At 39.5% G+C, this 25,014-nt stretch overlaps 1 protein-coding gene across 6 annotated transcripts in view; it reads left to right on the top strand.

The window, feature by feature from the left end:
• Positions 1 to 25,014, top strand: part of CYRIA (CYFIP related Rac1 interactor A) — a 57,907-nt gene that overhangs the window by 8,400 nt on the left and 24,493 nt on the right. For 5 of the 6 annotated variants that reach the window (XM_040598337.1, XM_040598334.1, XM_040598341.1 and 2 more), the window contains exons 2-3: positions 9,219 to 9,269; positions 11,087 to 11,155. The exons of the other annotated variant lie outside the window; for it this stretch is intronic. The gene's annotated coding sequence lies outside the window, so the exon portion shown is untranslated. The remainder of the gene's footprint in view (positions 1 to 9,218; positions 9,270 to 11,086; positions 11,156 to 25,014) is intronic. 6 annotated transcript variants of the gene reach the window in all.

Below are 25,014 nucleotides of genomic sequence, written 5' to 3'. Positions count from 1 at the left end.
GATACATAAGGAATTCTGTATGTTATTTACCTTTCCCTAGCATTGAGCTAATGAAATTTACACAGTTCTCTCAAAAAAGCACCAAATTTAGTAAGTCAGATCATTAGTTACTTTCCCTGACTGTCTTGTAGAGCTGCTGAAGGAAAGGAAGGTGGAGTGAGCTGGTGAGCACTGGGGTGCTGTGGTACACGTGTGGAAACTTGTGCAGCAGAAAGTACTATAATTTTAATGGCTGCTCTGCATCATACTGTCACTACAGTTGTTTCCCAAAGAGTCTCACATACTATTGATAGGACATTCACACAAAGATAGGAGATGGTAGATAAGCAAATGCAAATATATTACATGCCTTCTATCCTTCAGTTTTTAATACATTTTCTAGTGACAAGTTCAGCATGAAACACTTGGTGACAATTATATATGTGTTAAGTAAATGGGAGTTGATCATGGTATCCCTCTCTCAGGGTATGTATTCTCAATGCACTAAGGTAGAGATGAGTGAGTAGTAGCACAGCTCTGAGCTTCTTGATTCAGATGGCAAGGCAGTCCTGCTGGGGGTGCTGACTTCCTTTCTCTTCTACACCACCACCACCACCACCCACCCCCCATAAAAGGAGAAAAGTGCTGCCATATGACTCGCTTTAGAGAGAATCAGAAGAACAGGATTACAGGGGGAGGTTATTCAGGTAGCTCTGTTTCTTGTACATGGTACAAGACATTCTGCTTTCTGTGTTTAATGTAGTATTACTAGCAGAGTATGTGGTAGCATTTCCTTCAGCTTCATTCTTCCAATAACTTCCCCCCCCCCCCCCCCCGGGATGAGGCATTTTGAAGGGAAGTTGGATATAGATGGGTTTGGAAATAAGATAAAAAACACAGTTCTCGGGGATTAAGCCATCCCCCAAACCTGCAGACACTTTCCTGCCGGTGGTTGAAGAATGACTGTGTGGTATTCTCCCATCTTGGGCAGTGACAGTAGGTGGGCATGCCAAAGTCGATTACTTAATTTTGCACTGTTAACAGTTTCATTTCCAGTTTTTCAGAAAACAGACCATTCCGGTGATTCTCAGAAAACTTGCCCAGAAATCAAATCTGGATATCTTGATGCCTTTCTGTGGCTGAAGAAGTCCTTGAGCCCATTTGCTGTGCAGTCTTACATTGACTTGCAGTGTATGGTAAATTTAGCAAGAGTTGCCTAACTTCCTTTGACATATTCTGACAAAAAGCATAGCCCTCCCACTGATCTGGGTCACATTTTCTACATAGAGCTAAGACAGTAACAGCTCGAAGTTCCACCCAGCTTCTGCCATGGGTTACTAGGTGGTGTTTAATGGGCTCCTGGTTCATCATCAGAGTGTGCAGCTAGCATCAGGGCAGTCTCAAACTGTCAGCTTCAACCATGCTGCCAGCTGATGTCCTGTATGTGCGTGCATTCAAAGCAATCTCTGAGTCAATGATGCACAGTATTGATCAGCTTGGGTTTAGTCAGCCTTGTATGTTCCCTTTACGTACTGATGCTGTGAAATGATTTGGTATGGGGGCACGTAAATCAGCTGTCTCTTTCCTTGCTCAGTCCAACACCAGATGTTTTAGAAACCACAGCCGAATGGATCTACCTGTAGAAACCAGACTTTTTTTCTTTGACAGCTGTGAAGAGTGGAGATCTTTGACCCAAACATTTACCTTCTTATGAAATGAAGAATTTTGTCAAGGAGTTCTAAGGGAGCTGGAGAAAATGAAGATTTCAGTAATGAGCAGTCATTTTCTATCAGCATCCTTTTCTACTGTCAGTATAGGTATCCTGGGAACAGAGCAAAAGGACCATACTAATTCTGGATCTAAAGTCACTTTTTTCTTTTACTTTCAGGCTAGTTTTTTTTTTAATTTTATTTTTCTATATCAGAACTAGGATGTACGCCAAGATCTGTAAGAAACAGATGTCTGTCTCATGCCAGCAGTATTATCATAGCTGGGATTTAATAAATTTGTTACTTCACATATGTGGGAGGCTTTTTGGTTGTTTTTCTTTGAGGATCTTGATAGTGAGTTTTCTGTTTAATTGGAGTGACTGTCTTCAGTTGAGTGTGGATGTCAGTGTTGGGGTAGATGTGTCATCTTTTCATCTTTTTGAAAGACAGAAATTGTACCTGTCATTGAAGGCGCTATGATTAAAGTATTGCCAGGTAAATTAGGGTGTGGCTGTTCATCATCTGGGACTATTAGGCTGGAGCAGATGGTAGACTCACTGGACCAGATTGGCAGCCAATATTCCAACAGTTACAAATGGTTTGTCAAGGTTTTATAAAATGATGTGCAGTTTTGTCTGTGCTGTGGTGGGTTGACCTTGGCTGGATGCCAGGTTCCTATCAAGCCACCCTGTCACTCCCCTTTTCTGCTGGACAGGGGAGAGAAAACACGAGAGAGGCTCATGCGTTGGTGTGAGGACAGGGAGAGATGGCTCAGCAAGGGCAACAGGCTCAACCTGGGGAAATTAGTTTATTGCCAATCAAATCGGAGTAAGATAATGAGAAGTAGGAAGAAATACTAAAACCACCTTCCCCCTACCCCTCCTTTCTTCCCGTTTCAACCTCCCCCCTGGTTTTCTCTCCCTCCTCCCGGCCGCGGCGCAGGGCGGGCCCGGGGCTGGGTCAGTCCCTGCCGCGCTGTCCCTGCCGCTCCTGCCCCTCCGGGGGAGGCTCCTCACAGCCCGCCCTGCCCCAGCGCGGGGCCCTGCCAGGGCAGGGGGCCCTCCACGGGCTGCCCCAGCCTGGGGCCCTGCCGGGCTGCGGTTCCCCACGCCCGGCCCCGCCGTGGGTCCCCCCGCGGGGCGCAGCCCCTCAGGCCCGGCCGGCCCCGGCGCGGGTCCCCGCGGGGGGCACCGGCCCTGCCCGCAGCCCGGCCCCGGCCCGGGCTCCTCTCCCCGCGGGGCCGCGGGCCCTGCCCGGAGCTGCTCCAGCGCGGGCTGCCCGCGGGTCACAGCCTCCCTCGGGCACCCCCTGCCCCGGCGTGGGGCCCTGCCGGGCTGCGGGGGGGGAGCTGCCCCCCGGGGGCTCCGTGGGCTGGGGGCACAGCCTGCCCCGCCGGGGGCTGCGCCGCGGGCTGGGGGGAGCCTCTGCCGCGGCGCCTGGAGCCCCCCGGCCTCCTCCTGCCCTGGCCCGGGGGCTGCAGAGGCGTTTCTCTCAGGTACTCTCACTCCTCTGCCCTGGCTGCAGTTGCCGTTGTGCACCGACTTTCTCCCCTTCTTGGCCGTGTCACCCCAGGGGCGCTGCCACCGTCACTGACGGGCTGGGCCTTGGCCAGCGGCGGGGCCATCCTGCAGCCGGCTGGCGCTGGCTCCATCATCATGGGGGAAGCTTCTGGCAGCTTCTCACAGAAGCCACCCCTGTAGCCCCGGCTACCCAACCTTGCTGTGCAAACCCAATACACAGCGTCGTTACATTTTTAAGACTACTTCAAGGGAAGCAGCGTTGAGAATGGAGATGCATGTGTGATCAGCAGTTCTGTAAAGGGGTGTATGTTTTTGTACTGACAAAACTGTAATTTTTTTTAGTACACTGTGACACTGGATAATCACTTCTATCTATACATAAAGTTTTAAGCACTGATTCTTGCTAAGGATAATATTTGCATCCAGATTTGCCTGGTAGGTGTATTTTCCTTCGGAAAAATTTTACATGCCTCTGTTATGTTTACAAAGACTTCTTGCTTATGGGTTTTTTTTTTTTGTGCAAAACAAGGGTAGATGTTTTAGGTGAAGGTTTGCATGAATTTTTTTAAAGTAAGTTGGGATTTCTGACTTGGAAGAAAGAAACAAAATTGTGACAACATATGTAAGTTTAAGAATTTTTTAAAGAACACAGATGTGTTCCTGAATTGCTGATCTTGTTAACTGAATTTCTTCCTTGCCCACCACCCTGATGTGGGTGAAGTTTGAAGAAGCAGCGTCTCAGCTGCTGCGTGTTAGGATGCTGTCAGTAGACCTATGCCCGCTTTAGAGGAGCTGAGAGTCGGGACCAATGTTCTGTTGCAGCAGTGCAGGCTTGCTGAAATTAAGAAGTCAGATGCTCATTTTCAGTCTGTCTGAACACATTAAAAAACTCCAAAACCTAGAGAGTGCAGATTTTCATGTGTGCTGCCTATAATACATGTGGAAACACAAGTGCTCAACTGTTACACGTTTATTTGGTTCTGAAATGTGCTGGCCAGTTACAGAATTAACTTCTAAAAATGATGTTCTCCAGAAGCAACTGGGTACTATAATTGTGATGCATGTTCATAGTAGGAACTAAATAAGGAATGGATATGGCATGTGACTGTACTGTTACATTTTCGGTACTCTTGTGACACAGTTTTGTCCTGTGCCAACTAACACTGCCAGATAATGCCCAAACGCAGTTCTGGGGTTAGGAGAGATGATGGACCATTTCCAAAAGGCTATTTGGATTTGGCCAGGCTGTTTTGGAGTGGCAGGATTTTATTTGTACAGCCATGAGCTGTACCGTGCTTACTGGTTCCAAGCCCAGAGCATGGCTATGTGCTCTGGTCTGTTTTATTTTCTGACACATATGTGGCCACAGATCTGCTTTCCAGGAAGCTGGGATTCAGCAGCTTCTTCGGGAAGGCATTGGCAGGATTGTCTTTGTGTGCTTAGAGGTTAAGAGAAAAAAATCTATCAATCAAAGCTGAAAGTGAGAAGCTGGGTCTGGAAAGCTGGAGAAATAATCCAGAGCAACTTAAAATCATAAAAAATCCGAGTTTCGTGTTGTTTTTATAAGAAAAGCCCCAGGGAATACATAGGTGTAATTTGCCAATTTGAAAGTGCAGGTTTAAAGAAAAAAACAAACAAACAAACAAACCCCCACCAAAACAAGTATGAAGAATTATGGCCTGACATTTTAAATCAAAGTTAATAAATTAAATGTAAGCAGATATCATCTACAGTGTCCTCAACCAGAGCATGTATATTCTGGCAGTAGTGTAAAACTTACCCTGTCCTGAGCTTTGCCTTCTGTCAACTGAAGGAGCAGTAGCAACCTGCTAGCACAAACCTGACTTGGCATGATCTTTACGTTTTCCCTGGGAAATTCCTGTCTCAAGCAGATGTTTTGGCCCTCCTCTAATTGTCTGTTTGCCTCCTGTCAAGGAAGTGCAAATCTAACTTAAAATTTATCAAAAACTGTAGGGTGTGGGTTCGTGGGGTTTTGTGTGTGAGTGGGGGTTTTTGTTGGGGTTTTTTGTTTATTGTTTTGTTGTGGGTTTTTTTTTTAAGCAGTGTTGAAGCTATTAGCATCCTAATGACTTAACAGGGTCTGGTCCAACAGACAACTTTATGGGTTGACTCTAGTCTGTTGAGTGCTTCAGTCTGTTTCACCACCTCTCTTCTATATAGTAGTTGAGGAATAGCATAGGCTTCCTGGTGAGCTGGCCACATATCCCTCCACCTGGAAATAGTCCAGCAATCAGAAACTGAGCTCCTGATCCCCACATGGACAGTGATGGGCCAAGTACCATTCCTGGGCTGGGAATTCCTGACGTGATTTGTGGTTTGAGGGTTGCATGGGGAGAGAATCAAAGTTCGGGTCAGGAGGTTCTAAGGATGAGCTGCCTGGTTATTTTTATTTATTACCTGTATTACTATCAACATCTCTCACATCTTTCTGCATAATATTTAAATAGAATATTTATATTTAATATCAATATTAAATAATGACCCTGTACTTTTCAGTACATACATTGACAAGTGTGTTCTGCTGCTGCTCCCCCTTTTTTTTTTTTTTTAATTAGTATTAGTATCTTAAAGCAAAACATAGATTTATCACTTAATTTTGGAACATGTACTTTTTACTTTTGAGTAAAGGACTTCTAAAACAGGAAATAACGTTGTTGTAGTTAGGATTCAGAGTCTGGCCTCTGATGCACACTTCATGTTATTTAACTCTTCTGCTTTGCCTTTGAACTACATTATGTAGTCCATTCTGTAATGCAACTTTACTTAACTCTTTATTTGCAAGTAGAATTAATTTACCATCTTTGCTATTTATGCTTTGTTGAATATGGATCATACAGCCTTAATTATTTCTTACACAGCAGGAAACTTTCAAAGTAGCAGCTGTGTTTTGCTTTAAGTCAAATGGGTTGTGGACTATGACTTCTCAAATCCCTGGGTGGATAATAAACTTTACTCCCAGCAGGTCCCCCAGGCTACTACACTGAGGGTACCAAACTGACTTCTGTGTTTCATTGTATAAATACATTTTAACCAGGGATAAATTGACTTACTGGACATTACTGAAACAGTAAAAGAGAATTTTCTCTTCTGCATTAATATGATGGTTTGCCTCCTTGTTGCCATCCTTCCCTTAAAGCAGCATTGAGATTTTTGCTGAAGTTTCCAGTGTCTGCTTATTTCTGTCCATTTTTATCACGCTGATGTTTAAGAAACGACCACTTTCCTTTCTACTCCAATGAATTCTCCTGAGGAGAAGAGCAGTTGCTTATAAACATATTTCTTCGCAGTGTTTATGTCAGAGTGCTGTAAGGAGTATCTCGATATCTAGTTATTTATAAACATGTTGAAGTGTTGTCCCTCTTCCTTCCCCCTGGCTTTTCTGTGGAAGACTCTGATACCAGTCTTGGACTGTTTATCTCCACTTCTAAAGGGATATTCCTTTTTAAAGACCCAAAACTGGAAATCTGAAGCTCTTTTCATCAGATAAGTTTATCCTCTCTCTCCCATGGCGTTTGCTTTCTCACTTGATGGCATCTCTCTCAGTCCAAATGCCTTACTTCAGTGAACTTGCCTTGAAGCCTATTCCACACAGTTATTGTTTGTGGAACAAGAAGTACTTCCTGGCATTTTTTCATAGTCTTTATTTTTTTTTTTTTTAATGTCCATTTCATACCTGTTCATCGTATTAACTCTATTAATTGGACTGACATTGGTTTTACATTCCATTTGAGATTGTTTTAGTTGGATTTTGGTTTAGATTGGAAGAAATTTGGATATTTAGGATAAAATTTTAAAAAGGTTAAAAGCAGAATTCCAGAATGTAATATGTATTTTATTAAAAATCTGCTTCAGTTCTAGCTATACTACTTCAGTTGTGCTTAGGATAGTTATTCTGTGTAAGTTGCAGAGTTTTTTGTGATTTCATGATTCAGCTGAACAGGAGATACTCCTTGATAGTTGCTGGGATTTTGTTTCCAAAATTTAGTTTTTCTATATAGAGTGTGTTTCAGCTTCCAAAGTAATTGTGCTATAGTCTGTTTCCAAGCCACAGTCTGTAAGCTTTTTTTAAATATATTTTGCACCTGTTACATGAGAGCTTATTGTTGCCAGCACTCTTAATTTTCTCCAAATAAGCCAAGTTATGTAACAGAACAAACTGGTCTAACTTAAAAATAGTGAAATTATGAATATCCTTCAAGAAACTTCTCATTTACCTTTCTTTTGGTCTGTGTTAGATCGCAAGATTTTTAATTGACTCACTAGAGTTATGTGCTCTGATGAACATATAGGTTTTTTAAACAGTCCAATTCTTTTGTTTTGCATTACACACATTCTAAATTTTCTATCAAATATGTTTTATCTTCTGTTCTTGCATCTATTTCACAACTTCTGTCCTGTTTCATTTTCTATAGCAGTCTCTTCTTTTTATTCCATAGAGTTGCAGCCTGAATTTTTTTCTTTCCCACTTGCAATTAATTTAAAGGTTTCTGGAAGTTTTTTACCATAATTTAACCTTTAAGTTTTGTTCTAGAATTGATTAATTTTTCCTGAAAAACATTTCTGTTTAAATACTTCCATAGAATTTGGTGAGATACATCCCATTGCATTGGAAGGAAATGAAATAGTTGTTCACTCTCAGATTATGATTTTTGTAGTTACATTTCCTTTTAATACTTCCAGAAAGAAGTGGAAATTTAGTACCTTTTTTCCGTTACTAAGCTCTTTTTGCTTCTGTTTTCTTTCTTGTGATAATGGATTGTGAGTTCAATTAAACTGTGTTGCCTGTGGCTTCAGTGACTAAAACTTGATCTTTTAACATCGATGAACTCCTTCTGAAGTGGATGAAAGAAATTAATTGGGTCATGGCTCAAATAAACACAGTTCTGCAGGTATCTGCCTTGGTATGAGATATTTAATTGATTGACTAATGTACTTAAGGTATTCAGCTAACAAATACTTTCCTGCCCTTTCTCAAACTGACATAAGGTCTTTTTTCATGTTGTGACATTCCTCCAAGGCCAGCTGATGTTATTTCAGCATAGTCTGTGCTAGACTTGTCCTTTCAAATCTAAATTCCATCTTTTTTATTTATCACAATCCTCTAAATTTCACAGTTCTCTTTCTTTACCTGCAGTGTTTCCATTTCTGTTCTTTCCAGTCTCTTCTTCCCATCTGTAATGCTTTCTCATAATTTTCATCCATTCTGTTCTACTGCCTTCACTTTCTGCCATTTCTGGTAGTAAATCTGCTTTGGTTTCTGTTTAACATGAATCTTGCTGTGTTGTTACTTAACCACTCTTTCCAGTCAACCTTAATTACATGAAGCTTGGAAAATACCTAAACGCTTAGTGGCTTGGGAGTTAATGTGGTTGATAAGTGGGATACCCTCTTTGAAACTTTCTCACAGATGCTCATTTAATTAGTGTTGGTGTTCCTGAGTCTTTCAGACTTGTCATTTTTGTTGTTGTTGGGTCAAGAGGGAAGAGGTCATATTTTCATTTATCTTCAACCAGTAAATGCTGTAGAAAACAGTGGTATCTAGAGCTGGTTTTTGCAACCCAATAGGGCTGGAGGTTCAGAAACTGTCTTAACTATATCACTGCTCCATAGGAAAAAGTGGTTTTCTGGGTTCTGTGAGGTGCTTTCAGTCCTCCTGTCCTGAGGTGTTCCTGCTTTGCCTGTTCTTGGATGCCTCCTTCCTGGCTTCTTTCTTAAGCATTTCTATCTGCATTGGTCTCCAGAGTTAACCATCCTAAACCGTAACGGTGGTTCACTGTCCTGATGTGCTGTGCTGTGCGAATAATTGGCCTTTTACTCTGGATGTAATGCACAGCAGCAGATACCTTTCAGCAGTACTCATTGCTTTTTTTTAAAAAAAGGGGTATTGCGATACTTTGAAGGCATTTAAGTAACTTTTCTGATTTTTACTTAGTAATTAAAAGACTTTCATTAATAACAGTGCTTTTAAACAAATTTTAAATTTCCACAGATTGCATCCTCTGTCTAAGTACTGGGAAGGCTCTGGATCATCTTAAACAAGGTAAGAGTCAACTCCAGTACTTTCTGTCTTGCACAGACCAGCTGTCTAGCAGTTGCAATTACCATAAATGATAAATGAAGACTCAGCCTCCCTTGAATGGCATCCTGTTACGTAGTTTTACTGTTGCACCTAACCGACACTTTCAAAATGCTATCTGAGCATAATATTTGTGCCTTGAGGGTTTTATTTGTTTGCTTTTCTTATTATAGAACAACAACTGAAAATTCTTCTTCCCATGTACTTTTTTCATTTACTCCACTGTTTGTTTTGAATCATTTCACTGTTACTGTTCTGGTCTGTGTAGACCCTGGGGACAGAATTGGCTTAGGCAGAAAATGGGATTTGTTCTCATCCCTTTTGAAGTCCTAGGTCTGTGGGGGTTTTAGGCCTTCTACTGCTTTCCTTGCGCCCCCACCACTAAATCTTGATCAGGTTCCCATCAAATGCTATGAAATTTAATGTTTAAACACCCTGCATTGCTACAGAACTGGAGAGAATTTGCAGCCAGCAGCAAAATAAAGAAATGCTGAAAATAGATATTTTTTTTCCCTCCCTAGAGAAAGGGAGTTCCCTGTCTTGACCAGCTACTAATTGGTACAAAGGTTTGTTTACACAGAGGAGCTATTCCTAATTAGTTCCCTATGTGGGTGCTCTACTTGGGAAATTAGTGTTACATTCTGATTTAATTTAATCTGCTTTTATAATGAATTGTTATAATTTGCAGTAAGGAATATATTTTTAGAAGGGAAGAAAAAAAATCTGCAGTGCACCGCTCCTGAGTTTCAAAAGATAATTCCTCTTTAGGCAGCGATCAAGCAGTCTTACTATTTTTGAATTAAATTATTGAAAATCCATCATTAGCTTAGAACCATTTTTTAGTCATATCTTTATAAATAAAACTGCAGAAACACAACCATGTGTTTTTCAAAGCCAAAACTTAATTCAGCTGATTTATGGACCTGGTGACTTGACCTTTATTTCTCATAGTCGTGAGGACAGTGAACCAGAATATTTGGGAAGAGTGTTTGTGGAGTTATATTAGTATTGTTGAGGTTATGCTTGAAATGGAAGTTCACTTCCAAGCTTTTCTGTAGCAGAGTTCTTTTTTTTTAGTGGACTTCACCTTTGTTCTGGGAGCAAACTTGTATCTTTCTAAATTATTTTATTTATAGAGATTTGAAAAGTAACATAAGAATAGCTGTCCCTATAGATACTTGTGAAGGACCCGGTTCCCTTGTTTTTCTTTCAGTCCCCCACCCCCCACTTGCAGAATGAAATTATTGCTGTTAGGCATTTAAATTACATTCTTTTATTTCAGTAATTTCAAAAGACTGGAAAATCCATTTCTAAACTTAGAAGCACTTCAACCAGACTTCTTTCAATGTAAATACTGTTTTAAATAAATATAGCCTTTATAATAAATAGATAAATATTTCAGAAATATATTTTCATTTTCATTATTTCATTATTATTTCTTTTAATTCTTAAAATAATGCATACCGGTACCAGTGAACATAATTTTCCTTTGTCTGTACCAGTCTTGGCAACAGCTTATTTTAAAATCCATATTAAATTGAATGTGTTCTGCAGAATTATATGGGATAAAATTTAGTTGAAGTACCTGATCATTTCAACCCAACAGCATTTGTGAATGGTATTACTTCAGAAATTTTTGGACATTACAAATTTCACTTTGAAAAGAATGATTTCCATTTTCTATGGACATTTCCTTTTTAAGCTAGAAAATTTCACCTGAAACTTCAGAGAAGGAAAAGCATAGTGATCCCAAATGTAATCTTGAATGTTTTTCATGACAGACGGACGTTGAATGTTTAGCAACACCTCTTTGGATTTTTGAATGTGAATTGGAACCACTGTATTTCTAGGTAAGACCTAACCAAGTGTTTGTGTTAAGTACCCCCTTTCTTTTATACTTTAATTGTGGGAAAGCTAAGAAGTGCAATATGCTGGACTTCACTTTGTACAGAGTGTATATGTCTTACATTGAGTGAATCCAATGTTATTTTGAGGTTTTAAATAATAACAGTTCAGTTCTGCTGAATTTTTATATTCCTGGAGGGAAACCACACCTGCAGCTCTGCATGGTCCATCTACGTATGGGATTTATTTTTATGATTGGATGCGTAGTTGTTTGATTAATTTGTTGCCAGTCAAAAGTGGTAGTTCAGTTGCGTCTGCCCCTTCTCTTGCATTAATACTTGTACTCATCCTGAATGTGCTGGTTTAGGGTGTTTGCAGCTGGAATTCTACAGGATTGCAAAGTCTTTCTGGAGGATTAGTTTTCTGTCAGTTCAGACCTCTTGTGTCAGCTCACTGTGGACTCAAACAGGTACTGGTGTCGATGCAAGGAAATTGGTGCCAGTACTTGCAGCAACAAATTGGATTTTGGCTTTAAACGTCTCACTTCTCTGCGTTCTAAGAAAAGATTTGGTACATGAGGAAGACTAAGACTAAGAAACTAAGTAAACAGCTGTGGACTTCCATATCTGAGGAGGAAGCAGAGGGTGATAAAGAAGAGCTAGAAGGTTTTGATCTGTAGGTGTAATTACAAAAGAATTTGTCACTGAAGGTTACCTTCTTAGTGAAATACTAGAGGCTGCGCCAGTTTCATTACTCATGTTTATTGCATAAATTATCACAGAATCACAGAACGGTCAAGGTTGGAAGGGACCTCGGGAGATCATCTAGTACAACCCCCTGCTAAAGCAGGCTCAGCTACAGCAGGTTGCACAGTCACATCCAGGTGGGTTTTCAATGTCTCCAGAGCAGGAGACTCCACAGCCTCTCTGAGCAGCCTGTGCTGGCGCTCTGTCACCCTCAAGGTAAAGAAGTTCTTCCTCATATTCAGATGGAACTTCTTGTGTTGCAGTTTGTGCCCATTGCCCCTTGTCCTGTCACTGGGCACCGCTGAAAAGAGCCTGGGCCTGTCCCCTTGGAACTTGCCCTTAAGGTATTTGTAGACATGGAGAAAATCCGCTCTTAGTCTTCTCCAGGCTAAACAGGCCCAGCTCTCTCAGCCTTTCCTCATAAGGGAGAAGCTCCAGTCCACTCATCATCTTCATAGCCCTGTTACAGGGGACAGAAGGGAGATCTTGGTGTCATACTTCACATGTGGCCAAGCTGTGGCCGGCACGGTGCTGGGGCTCCAGGGCTACAAGTCACTGACACTTGTTCTAGCAGTTCTGACCCAAACATGCTGTTATTTGCCAGCTCTTCCTGGACTTGGGAAATGTGAAGTGGCCATGATGTTGGAGCTGGGCGGTTGCAGCATGTAACACTTAAAATGCAAAAAGGAATAATATTTTAATTTATTGTGGGAAGTAAGGCCATGTGAGATGGTGGCTTTCACCCACTGGTTTCTTGGAGAGATGGAAACCATCGAGTATGGAGAGGACTCTTTAAGCTAACGCTACTTTAGTAACAGTGAATGCTGTCATTAATTCAGCTGCCGTGAGAGGCATCCAACAACCACAAAAACTTGAGTTTGTTGCAGGTAAAAACATGCCCAACATGGCAGCAGCCTGACTGGCTTTCTATCAAAGCAGGTTTGCAGTAGCCAGGTGAACCCAGGGATCTCAGTGGCAGTCTATCAAAGTAAATGTGTTAATCATGTTGGATGTTTGTTCCAAAAAAAATACAGCTGCCTGCAGAGGAGTTTCGAAGGTGCAGGGATCAGGTTAAGGCCACAAAGGATTCTTGTGGATGTGGAACTGGCATAGTTGAAAGACAGTGATGTTCCTGTTCCATTTCACCGGGTGAGTGAACAAACTGAGGTCCAAGGGAGGAGGGGGATGTGAGGTGAGGAAGGAGAGACTTAGCAAGGTTAAAGACTATAATCATAGCTTTGACAATCTCTGCAGTGTAGGACATTACTCTTTTCTGCAAGGACTGTATACTTAACCAGTAAAGCCACTTTGTCTATTTTGTTATTACAATTTATTTTTTCTTGTAAAAGGCCTTCCAGACTTCTATTTTGTTACAGTCATATAGAATTTAAAATAGGAATTATGTATATGACATACCTATTAAATTCTATAAAGATAGCATTTCAACTAAAATTTAAGGTGCATTCTAATTTTTAAATGAAGGGCAATCTTTCTGAGCTGGAGAGGAGGGGATCTGAAAAATAATGCTCTGCATGGGCTTATCCACCCGGGGAGGGGGTGGGGGTGGGGAGGGGAGGGCAGGGAGTGAGGGGAGCTGAAGGGAGATCTTAAGAGACAGGAGAAGTAGAGTAAAAAGGAAGAATAAAAGGAAAAATGGTAGGAATGGAGATGAATACTAACAGAAGAAACAGGAAATGATGAGAAACAGGGAGGGTGAAATGAGGAAATAAGAGATTTGCTATAATACATATTACTTTAAATGTAGCCCATAGAAAGTTAATATCTCTACAGTGTAGTTCACTGCTTTTAGTAATTCCATTGGTAAGAAATAATAAACTGGTAGGAACTACAACTGGTAGGAAAGATTTTTCAGTAATTTATTTTACCTGATAGATTTTTTGAAGTTCTGTTTGCTGTTAGAGACCTTTTGCAGATACTGACATACTATTGTTTGAAAATGATGCCGTTAAATATGCCTTCAATGACCTTAAAGATTGACTCTTTCAGAAGACTGTAACAAAATAAGAACTGTAGAAGCATCTTAAACAATTTTTTTCCAAAAGAAAAGGTTCTGAAAATCAAATCTTAATATGACAGTAACAAGCCAATAATAATTTCTAAATACTAATGCAGCAGAAGTTTTTTTGTGCTCATACCTGTGAGCTGCATGAGCTGTGCTGGAAGTCTTACGTGATAAGGTTTTTCATTTCTTGGTGCAAAGAGGATTGAATCTCATAGGCTGTTTTTAAAATGTCCAGTATCCCTTACAACTGTTTCAAAAAGCATGACATGAAATACTGTTTCAATTCTCCAGAATTTGAATTTTCTTACCAGATTAAGTATTTCTATTACTGTTTGGAGAAATGGTTTTCTGTGTACATATGCATGCGTATGATGATCTATTAAGGTAATTTAAAAAAACATTAGGGGGCAGGAGATCGTGGGGTGGGAAGAGTTTTCATTGTCAGTTTCCTGTTTTCTAACAATACATAGGAAGGTTTCTTATATAATATGATGGCAAGCGTAAGCTGAAAGATGAACTATGATGATGTTGATACTCAGGTCTTTGGATAATAAGTATATTTTCAAAATAGTGACTGGCTGACAAGAATTAGGCATCATTTTCTACCAAAACTAGTGTGAGCTACTAAGATGAAGTTAGCAATGCAGGGAGAGCATCAGCAAATGTGTAACCTAATTCAGACAGCTAGGCTGGATGCCTGAAGTACATTTTGGGAAGCTTCACTAACTGTAAGGAGTCTGGATTGATGGTTAGGTGCCAGAATTAACATCTAAAGCTGAATCTCTAGAGTGAATTTGTACTTCACACACAAATGTGTCCTTAGGGACCACCTAAGGCCATGATAACTTTTATTAACTTCTCAGCCTCTTTGATAAAATGAAGAGCAGTGTGGTCATGGAACTTCAGAATGCATTTGAAACATTTTTTTAGAAAATAATTCGAAGTTCAGATGATAATATTTCACGTCTGTTACTGTGCAGTCTTTGAGAGATTCTTTTTTATGCTCGTGGAATATCTTGTATGGGTGTGTTCTGTGTTGTATTGTTGCGAGTACCAGTATGTAATCAGGTTTTCAACACAGATTACTAGTTAATTCATTGCCAGGTGTTTTACAGATACAGTGCATAAATGTGTTTCAAGGAGAAATGTGAAGTACTGTGGCAGCTGTTGTTCGCTGCCTTACGTTGTTGGCCAGATGTGTTTTACAAAGAAGTGGGCACACTCCTTTATCTGGAATTCAGCTTTAGGCCTGATTTTGGTCTGTAATGGTAGACTGTGACTCAGTCAGAGCCTAAAATTAAAATGCTTTTCCTGAACTTTGCATCCTCAGAGGAGGATGTGTTCCCAGCAGGTGTTAATGAAGAGGTGTTTGCCATGAAACTTCATGAAGTTCTTGAAATTAAGGGTAGAATTTTTCAAAAGTAGCAAAAGATGCAGACTACTCACTTCTGAAACAAAGGTTCTAATTTTTTACCAATAGCAAAAAGTAAGGCTATGTATTACCTTCTTTTTTTTTTTTTAATAAAAAAAACTCTTCCAAAGAGATTTTTCTTCCATGAAGAAAAATTGCAAACTTTTTTTTTTTTTAGTGTTCACCTTCATTAACACAACTTGCTGACTTCCTTCCTCAGCTGCAGTTATTCCTACACTCAGAGGTCAGAAAAGAGCAAGATCAACAAGCCACACATCTGGCTGTCTCTCTTTCCAACTGGAACAAAGAAACAATTTTTTTAATGGCTTTTTGAGTTAATTGTAAACAATTTGGTTTTGGAGTCGCTGACTTGCAGCAAATGTTTGTCGTAGGCGGATGTAGGGAAAAAGGACTATGTCCTAATGCAATTCCTCCGTGGCCAGTGAGGGAAAAAAAGATCACTTTAAAAAAGAAAAAAGGCATGTCTTGATCCTTGTAGCATTGAAGTATGTTCAGAATTTTGAATGCATGTATAGAATGTTTCACAAGCTTAAAATACATGCTTTGAGGAGGCAGAGACAGAAATAGTTGCTCATTTCATTTTCCTATATTCTTTTGTATGTAGTAATACTGATATTTTTCCCCCCTTTTCTTGTCAGTAGCTGTTTACATATGAACAAATTGACAGTGATGAAAGACGAGAGACAAACAATAGGAATAGGGGGAGAAAAACTTTTAAAACGAGAGTTCTGTTCTAGTATTTTTTGGTGGTGTTTATACTGTTCCTGAATGCTTTTTTCCAGTAAAGGTTTCTTTAAAAACTGTTTACAGTCATTAATCATTAAGTATATTTTTGAAAATTAATCTTTAAATAATTAGTGAAACCTAATACTTCTTTTACTTTCCAATTACTATATTTTTTTTAATACTCTCTAGCATCAGATAGCACCAGTTTTTCTAATTATTAGATTTACTTTTTTTAAAGCATTGTAGCTAAAGTAAAGTAAATGTCTGGTGTGACTTTTGTACTTCTACACTTTTCAACAGGAAATACTAGAATTGTTGATGTACAACACTTCTGAAACCCCAGCTACTTCTAAAATACCTTGTTATAGCTTTATATGTTAAATTTGAGCTCCTATTACTCCAATATTTTGGTTGCTTCGTTTAATAGGTCTATTAAGACAGTTTTATTGCCAACCTGACCATCGTGCTAAGTATTTATGCATGTCTTGATATGAAAAGTAAATTGGTAATGCTGGTTTTGACTGTTTGGAATGATGCTTAAATTTATGACAAACAAATACATTTTATTTGGATGATTAATTTTATCTCATCAATTTGTAGGATGTGAAATACACTGTACTATGATTATTTTTTGTCAAATGTAGGTGTTTGAGTTGATAATGCCACTTAGTGGATAACAGCTTTAACTGCAGCCCTTTTTTCAAAACCAAATCAGGCTATCTTGATTTATATCTGAGTTTTCCTCCTGACTAGAATATGCTGATCAGAGTGTGTTTTCAAAGGACCTTTTATTATCATCCCCATTTTGGGAAGTTAATTATAGCCAATTCAGTTTCTGGATGAAGTGTATTAAAATGTAGGAATCATTTATGACAGAATTTAAACTTACAGGAAAACCAGGATCATCTTATTTGCATACTTAATGTGTTTGGAAAGATTAAATAGACTTGGACTTTTGCACTGGTTCTTTAGGTTGATGAAATGTAATTGGTAGTATGGTGATAATTCTGGTGTTTTAGGCAATGCTTTGGTTTGCCTCTTACGGTTGGAAGGTTGGTGGCTGGGCAAACTCTGAACTAGAACAAGCAGATTCTTCAAGAATTGAATTGAAGAGGACCTGATTGAAAGTTGTTAGTGCCTTTTCTTGGATGATGGTGTGGAGGGCATACACAAAGGGGAGTATAGTACTGGACTGTATCCTGCTTTAGTTGGTCTGCTTTTGTAGACTTCAAATAATTCTGCTTTGGAAGATCAGAAAAGTGAGAGAGACACCAAATGTCTGTTCCAGCAGTGTCATTTACAGCTATTGCTTCTTGAATGTATTCTTTTCATAAACACTCTTCTTTGCCAAGTAGTTTGTGTTAATATCTTAATGTGCTAAGTGTTAATAACTTGGTGTAAACTTTAAATATATAAAAATTCAAACTTTATCTGAGACCAATGCATACATATACACACATAACATATAGTTTATATTCTGTGTATATGTATATATTCTTCTAATATCAGTGTATTAAAAAAAATCTGTTCTATAATAAAACAATACTATTTTTTGCAATTTAATGGGTTTTTCATGGAAAAGGTTTTTTGCAGTCTTGTAACATAAATTGATTTAGGTCTTTCCATTCCTTTTCAGTCTTTGAACAGTGTTCTTTGAACTTTTTTCCCCTAAGTAAATTTCCATTACTTCCCATCAACCCTAATAATCTTCAATCACTGAGCATTTTTTTTACTTAATTTCTCAGGCTTTTCAGAAGTTTTCAGTTTAGTAAGTCAGTTGAATAAATTGTAACTAAAATAGTGGTTGGCTCAAAGGAGAAGGAAGAAAACACAAATCCAATTTCCAGGCATGTTTCAGTGCTGTATTATAGGCTGGTTGTATTAAAGATGAAGACTGAAAGACAATACAAAGGCTTTTGTTGGCTTAGAGATTTTCTGAAAAATAATGTTAGTATCTTTCATTTGTTTATCATGAACTTGGGAGTAATTGAGGGGGGTTTTCTGCTGCATCCCGTCTTTCAGAGAACACCCATGATCTAAATCCTGAGCTAAGAGGAACTTCAATTTCACGACTCTTGAGTGCTGAAATCACACAGGCTTTCTTCCTCCCCATACCTCTGTATGCTGTGCTGTTGTACAATGCTTGTGTTTCCAGGTACCTAGAGTAGGTAGATGGCTTTGAGCCAGCAGGCAGAAAGTGTTGGTTAAGTAAATTATTATAATCTTGATTTTTTTACAGTTTTAATCTTGATGTATCTACTTTTTTCCTGTAACAAGCAACTAATTCTCAGTTTTTGGTTAAATACACGCATTTGCAACTCTGTGTGCACATGCATATATGTGTACATTACGTGCATTTGTGTGTGTTGCATGTGTAGCTTTTATACAATTTAAGTTTTCCAACAAGGTTCTGAAAATATTTTCAAATTAATTATTTAAGTAGTTGTATATAATTTGAAATTTTCTCAGAAACTAACGAATATTGCCTTTACAAGGGTGTATTTCTTTTGCATGTGACTTACGTCAGCTCTTAAGTGTGAATGGTGGGTTAGTTGAAAATGAAACAAGGTTCTTAGATCATTTTAATGCAAAAATAAAACCTAAGTAATAGTGGCTTTTCTATGGTGTCTAGTTTTAAAAGGCATGGTTTGCCTTTTGGACAGTTTTCAGCAAAGGCAGTAAGAAAATCTTGGCTGTAACTACCTTGTCTCTTTTTTGATTGCAGATAACTGGCATTTTAAAGTTGGTGTACCTCATCCCGTGCATCTGTTTTTTAGTCAAAGACAATGAAAGGAAAAGCAGATTTCTTCTTTCTCAGCTGTTAGTGTGCTTTTAACTTCAAAATAAATAATGCTAATTGAAACTTTTTAAATAAGGGTAAATGAAAACGGTGTTTCTGTTCACACGGAGAAGGCAGGGCTGCTGCCAGGGGCTGGTGTGGCACGTGTTGGTGCCAGGCTGGGATGCCCTGCTGAGAACACGCGCCAGCCTCGGGATGTCACTGTCTGCTGAGCCTGGTCACCTCTTTGAATGCTGTTTCGCATTCAAGCAGAAATGTTAGCTGTCATCATTTTAGAGGCAGTCACAGTTACTTTTAAACTAAATTCTGAGTTCCAGTGGGAGGAAAGGGAAGGCAGTATAGTTTTTTTAAAATAATAGCACTTGTTCTGAAAGGGGGTTAGGAACATACAACCTAGGTTAGTTTGGCTTTGGTTTGAAATGGAGGAGCGGAGAAGGTCCCCTGCCGATCCGTGAGCTGCAGTCGCTGCCGAAGCCCCGGCGGTGCAGGCGCCTGGTGGCTGAGCGACCTTGCGTGAACGGCCCGACCTGGCAGAACTTTTGCGATGCCCCTCACACGGCTACCAGGGGACAGTGCGACACAGCGGCGGCGGGGCGCCGAGGCCTAACGGTAATAAACCGTTTCCGCCGTGCTCACCGGTTTCTGCTTGGAGCGAGCGCTTTCCTGTTGCTCTGTGTGTGTCCCCCCGCCCCCAGCCCGCCCGGCTTGCCCTCGGGCAGCAGCCGGTGGCCGCCGTGGTGGCCGCGGCGGGGCGGCAGCAGGGGGCGCCCCTGCCCCGCGCGCGGGCCTTGGCGGGAACCCCGCCCCGCCCCGCCCCGCCCCCCGTGTGACGGGCCGCGCCGGGCTCGCGCGCGCTGTGGCGGGGCGGGCAGCAAGCGGGGCCGCCGGCGGGCCTCGAGGAATCGCCACACCGATCTGCCAGTCGGCTGAAAATAGAATTTTTTATATTTTTTTTTATGGCGAAGTAGGGGTTAGGGTACGAAGTCACTACTGTGCATCATTTTTATTGTCTTAATAAAAAGTTACTGTGCGGGATTCGTCGCTAAATTAGGAATAGCTTCCAGTAGCGCTTTGAGTTAATTACTGCAGAATCCATCAGGGTCAGTGTGCTATTTTAATTTCCATGTAGCTTACAAGAAGTCTTAATTTTTTAATTAAAAGGATGGTTTTGATTCAGCACCATCCACAGTACTCCTTCCTTATTTGTCATCTTCGGCAACAGCAGACTTGTTAACATAACGAAAAAGGTTGCAATAAGTTTTTAGCAGCTCATGTTGTGGGGCACAAAAGCTTGTTTGGCATTTTGTGTAAGTAAAACCATACGATTTGAAAATAGATTTACTAGGGAATGTACTTCTTAAAGTATTGGCCGCAATGCAAAATTAAGACTCTCTTTATGTTTACATCATTAAGAGGACTAATGTGCTTGTCTGTTAACTAAGCGTAATTTTCAAGACAGGCTATTTTGCAGAAAAATGCCGTGAACCCGGTCCACACCTGTATGTTTTAATGAACTGAGTGTTTCATGTGAAAGAATAGGAATTTAATAAGCTAGTATCAGAAGGGATTAAAAAATGACACAAAGCTAATTAAGGAAAAAGGAGAAGTTTTACTGGAATCTATACTTTTCTGTCACTGCTGCATAATTACAAATTAGTGTTTTGGAGAAAAGCTGTTCGTATTCAATGTTCAGTCCCCTCATCCCATAACTGGACTGTGAGAGCAATCTTTGAAAAAATCTGGAGTTTAGCAACTTTATAACCTGCTTTATGTTTAATTTATAGTCCAGTATAATGATTAAGTACTTTTTTCGTCAGCCTTTCTGCTTACAAGTCCATCTGCATTTGTGGGATTGATTTGAATTTATTTTTTTCCTTTGAGCAGAGTATTTTACATTTGTATTTACTGAATTTCTTAAGGATAGTATCTCCAGTTTATCAAAGTGATTTTGAATTATGATCCTGTTTTCCAGAATATTTTAGTTCCCTTCTAGCTTAGTGCGTATTTTAAAAAGGGTATTTTCTTATTCTCTGTCTGTCACTAATTAAAACTATTGAACAAAACTGGGTCTATACAACAGCTACTAGATACTGTTTAAACATACCATCCTCCTTTTTTGGCAGTAAACCACTGGCAACTACTTTTTCAGATTTTCAGTGTTGCAGCAATTTTATGGTATTAAATAGCATTTTCTCTTTTCTCATCTGCAGTTATTTGTCAAAGTTCCCTCCTTTATATAGTTCTTCAATGTTTCTGTATACCTGTATAGGCGTAGGCATATTCACTTCAAAGTCTCCATTTTGTTTGTTTTGTCTGTTGGAATAACCTGTTGTGTGTTTTCTTAACTGTTGAGTTCCCTGCAGTTCCTTATCCCATAAATCAGCTTACCAAGAGACCTATTTTTCAAGATACCTGAGATTACTGAAACTGCTTTTTTTGAAATCATCATATTTAGTTTGCTGTTTTCTCCTTGTTTAGTAACCTTTGCTGGTTTTAATTAACTTCTATGTTTCCGTCCATATATTCAGTTAATTCTCCCTACAAGTATCAAACAAGTCTAAAATAGCCATTCCTTTGGCACACTCCTCTGTATTCTAGAAAGATCAGTTATCACTCCAGGAGCTTGTACAGATAGATACATGGTTAATTAACGCTCCTGAAGCTTCTTGCCCAGTTCTCTTACTCAGATGCCTCCATAGTTGAGCAAAACCTTCTTTACTCCTTTCTAGGTATTAGATGGTCTGTCACATTGCTGTCTTGGGGTGGTACCTGTTCTTTCCTCCTTCACCCTCATCCAGAGACACACAGAAAGTTTTTCTTTTACCTTTTTCTTAAATTTTAAATTAAAAAAAAAAAAAGTATATTATTGTCCAGTCTGTTTACAGTGGCTTTATGTTTTTTTTTTTTTCCTAGTGGAACTCTTGGTATTTCCATCAACAGCATCATAATGCAAATTGGTCAGCAAGTTTTCTTATTTTATGTAGTAAGATATTTAATAAGACCACTGTTATGTTAAATAGAAGTGTGTAGACGTAACAGCAGCTAATCCCTACAGAGATCCACATTTCATCTTTAATTCCTCAAATCTTGAACTACTGATACAAGTAGTCAGCCACAGCTTAGTTCCACTAATGTCAGTATGGTTTTTTGATCAGAATTAATTTGCTGCTTAGTATTTTAAGATACTGTTTTGCCCTGCCTTTTTCCAGAAGAGAGGACTTGTAGAGACTTCTTCAGGTACATATCAAATAGATTATTACCCTCCAAAACCATAAATACAAATTTAGCCAGCAAAACACATTATGTCCTACATACTGACACATTCAGAGCAGATCACTAGCAAATATGCAGTAAGAAATCCAGTCGCTGTAAGATTTATGTCTGGCTTGACTGAGATTAGATGTACTGTTTTGGCATTTCTGTATCGGATAAGAGAAGTAAAATAGATGAAGAATAAAGTTAACATGCAAAGACTTATTCCTGTTAGCAACTGGCACTAGAAATAACTTGAAAATAAAATCATGCTTAGGAAAGTCTTTACCATAGTTGCACAAAGAACTAGAATATCATGGTTTTCATCTTGCTTTTTCCGACACTTGCATTGGATTTTCTGGGAGTATAATACAAAATACTGTGTGTGGCATAGTCAGAAGGCTGAGTAATTGGCAGTTATTAACAGACAGAAAGGACCAGCAACATTTTTTTCTGTCTCTTGATTCTTTATCTAAGGATGTGTATGATCTAGAATAGATTTTTCATTTATTATATTCACAAATGTTGAAACCAGATACCTTTTCAAATGCCCAAATCCATAGATTTCCAAAATTGAATGTGTTCTAAGGTCACTTATTTTTCACTGTGATTTTGGTGAGAGAAGGCAAGGATAAGGAAACTTTTAAGAGAATGATGATGATGTGGCTGCTTTTCTCTATAGGAGTTTGGAAGAACTAAGTCAAAATCCACCTGGTAAAAAATGAAGTGGTTTTGTTATGAATGAATAAACACTTAAAACTAGCCAAACCTGTTCTGTTTATGTTAAGGGTATCTCTCTCCTGTATATCAGTTTTGTAAACATTAGTCCCCCATTTTGCTTACTTGGCATCAATTGATAGAGGCTCCATTTATTGTGTATAGGCAAATTGTGTCCCTGTTTTGTGTATAAGCATCTGTGCATCCTATGCCATATACAAACCAGGTTGCTGTAATTACTATATACTCAGGTGGAAGGATCAAAGTGCAACAACGTTTTCTTAATTTGAAATACAATTTTATTCTAATTACATAATTGGCTTCCATTCTACAATTTTTTAAGGGGTTGTTGTTCTGTTGTTTTTTTTTGTTGTGTTGTCTTTTTTTTTTAATGACCTATGACTCAGAATCCAGATATTTTGGTTGCCTGGTTTTCATCCTTTCATGATGGCTCTTCTGACATTATGCCATTGTCTGAAAATATATAGTAATTCTGGTCAAAGTATGTTCAGGTGTGAGGGGTGGCCTATAGGAAAATCCACCCCTTCAGTAAGTTACAAGTTTATTTAAGGTAATCCTTTTTTTTTTTTTTTTTTTTTTTTTAATCTTTTGATTTTAGTGAAACCATAAGACAAGCTCTTAATCCTTGGGGCTATGGGTACTAATATTGTTGGCCAGCTCTTTCAACATTTTATGATTAGTGAAAAATATATTTATCTTTACAAGCCATTTATTAACTCCCTTTGACTTGCTTCACTTTTTTTTTTTTTTTTCAAGTTTTGATTGTGTCCTGCAATCTGTATATCAGATAACAGCAAAATCTTTTGGCTTGAAGTGTTGCTTATCTAGGAATTGTAATAAAATAATTTTTCAAAGCAGGAATGATTCTTTTATCTTGGGTTACTTTCACCTTCAGCAACTTTCTTCTATTCCAATTTTCACTACTTTACATCTGACTTTTGGGTTTGAATTTTGTTGGGGTTTTCTTTGTTTATGCTTCACCTGAGTAAGGAATGCATGGCACTAGATTTTCTTTCTGTGGAGGTTGCTTCTTGGTGACTTTTGTTATGTAGGTTACTTATGAAAATCTTATAAATACAGTGTTTTGAGGGCACGTCAGGGATAATTGATTTTTTTCTGAATATAGCTTGTGCTCTGAAAAGAACCTGGGTGTGTTTTTCCTTTATCTGTGCCTTGCTAGATAATACTGTAGGTACTTCACTGTAAATATCTCTGAGGTTTTTTTGGAGTTAGCATCTTAAACACAAATGTATGGCTATTTTTGCTTTTTTTTTTTTCCTTACATAACAACACTTACTGTGTTACTCATTGGCAACTTGCTGTCCACCAGCACTCCCGGGTCCTTCCCCACAGAGCTGCCTTTCGGCAGGTCAGCCCCAGCCTGTGCTGCTGCGTGGGATTGTTCCCCCTAGGTGCTGGACCCTAGACTTGTCTTTGTTGAACTTCATCAGGTTCTTTTTCACCCAGCTCTCCAGCCTGTCCAGGTCTCACTGACCAACAGCGCAGCCTTCTGGGGTCTCAGCCGCTCCTCCCAGTTCTGTATCATCAGCAAACTTGCTGAGGGTGCACTCTGTGCCTGCATCCAAGAGTCTGATGAGCCAGTTGAACAGGACTGGACCCAGTACAGACTCCTGGGGAACACTACTAACTACAGACCTCCAGCTAGATCCTGAGCTACCCTTTGAGCTCTGCCGTTCAGCCACTTCTCAATCCACCTTGCTGTCCATTCATCTAACTCAGGTTTTTTGAGCTTACCTATGAGGATGCTGTGGCAGACAATGTCAGAAGCCTTGCTGAAGGCAAGGTACATAACATCCACCATTCTCTGCTCATTAACCAGCCAGTCAGTCATTCCATCGTGGAAGGCTATCAGGTTGGTCAGGCATGGTTTCACCATCCATGTTGACGACTCCTGATATCCTTTTCCTCCAAATCACAATGATTGGGAATCATGCGTCTGATCTGAGAGATCTTGAATTCAGATGCTGCTGGGTTTTTTGAAACCACAGTTAATTATTCATGCAGTAAGGTCAGTTCCACTGCTTTAATGATGCTAATATGCTTAATGGAGTCCAGTTCCCTCAGACTGCGGACTGGATGCCTGTCTCCACCCATGTAGGTGTGCCTTTAGAAGTTACCAGTCCTAA

Source organism: Falco naumanni, chromosome 6 (assembly GCF_017639655.2).
Source record: "Falco naumanni isolate bFalNau1 chromosome 6, bFalNau1.pat, whole genome shotgun sequence".
In the NCBI taxonomy this organism is placed as follows: domain Eukaryota; kingdom Metazoa; phylum Chordata; class Aves; order Falconiformes; family Falconidae; genus Falco; species Falco naumanni.
The sequence above is the reverse complement of the archived record's forward strand: the minus strand, read 5'-3'. Positions and strand labels throughout refer to the sequence as shown.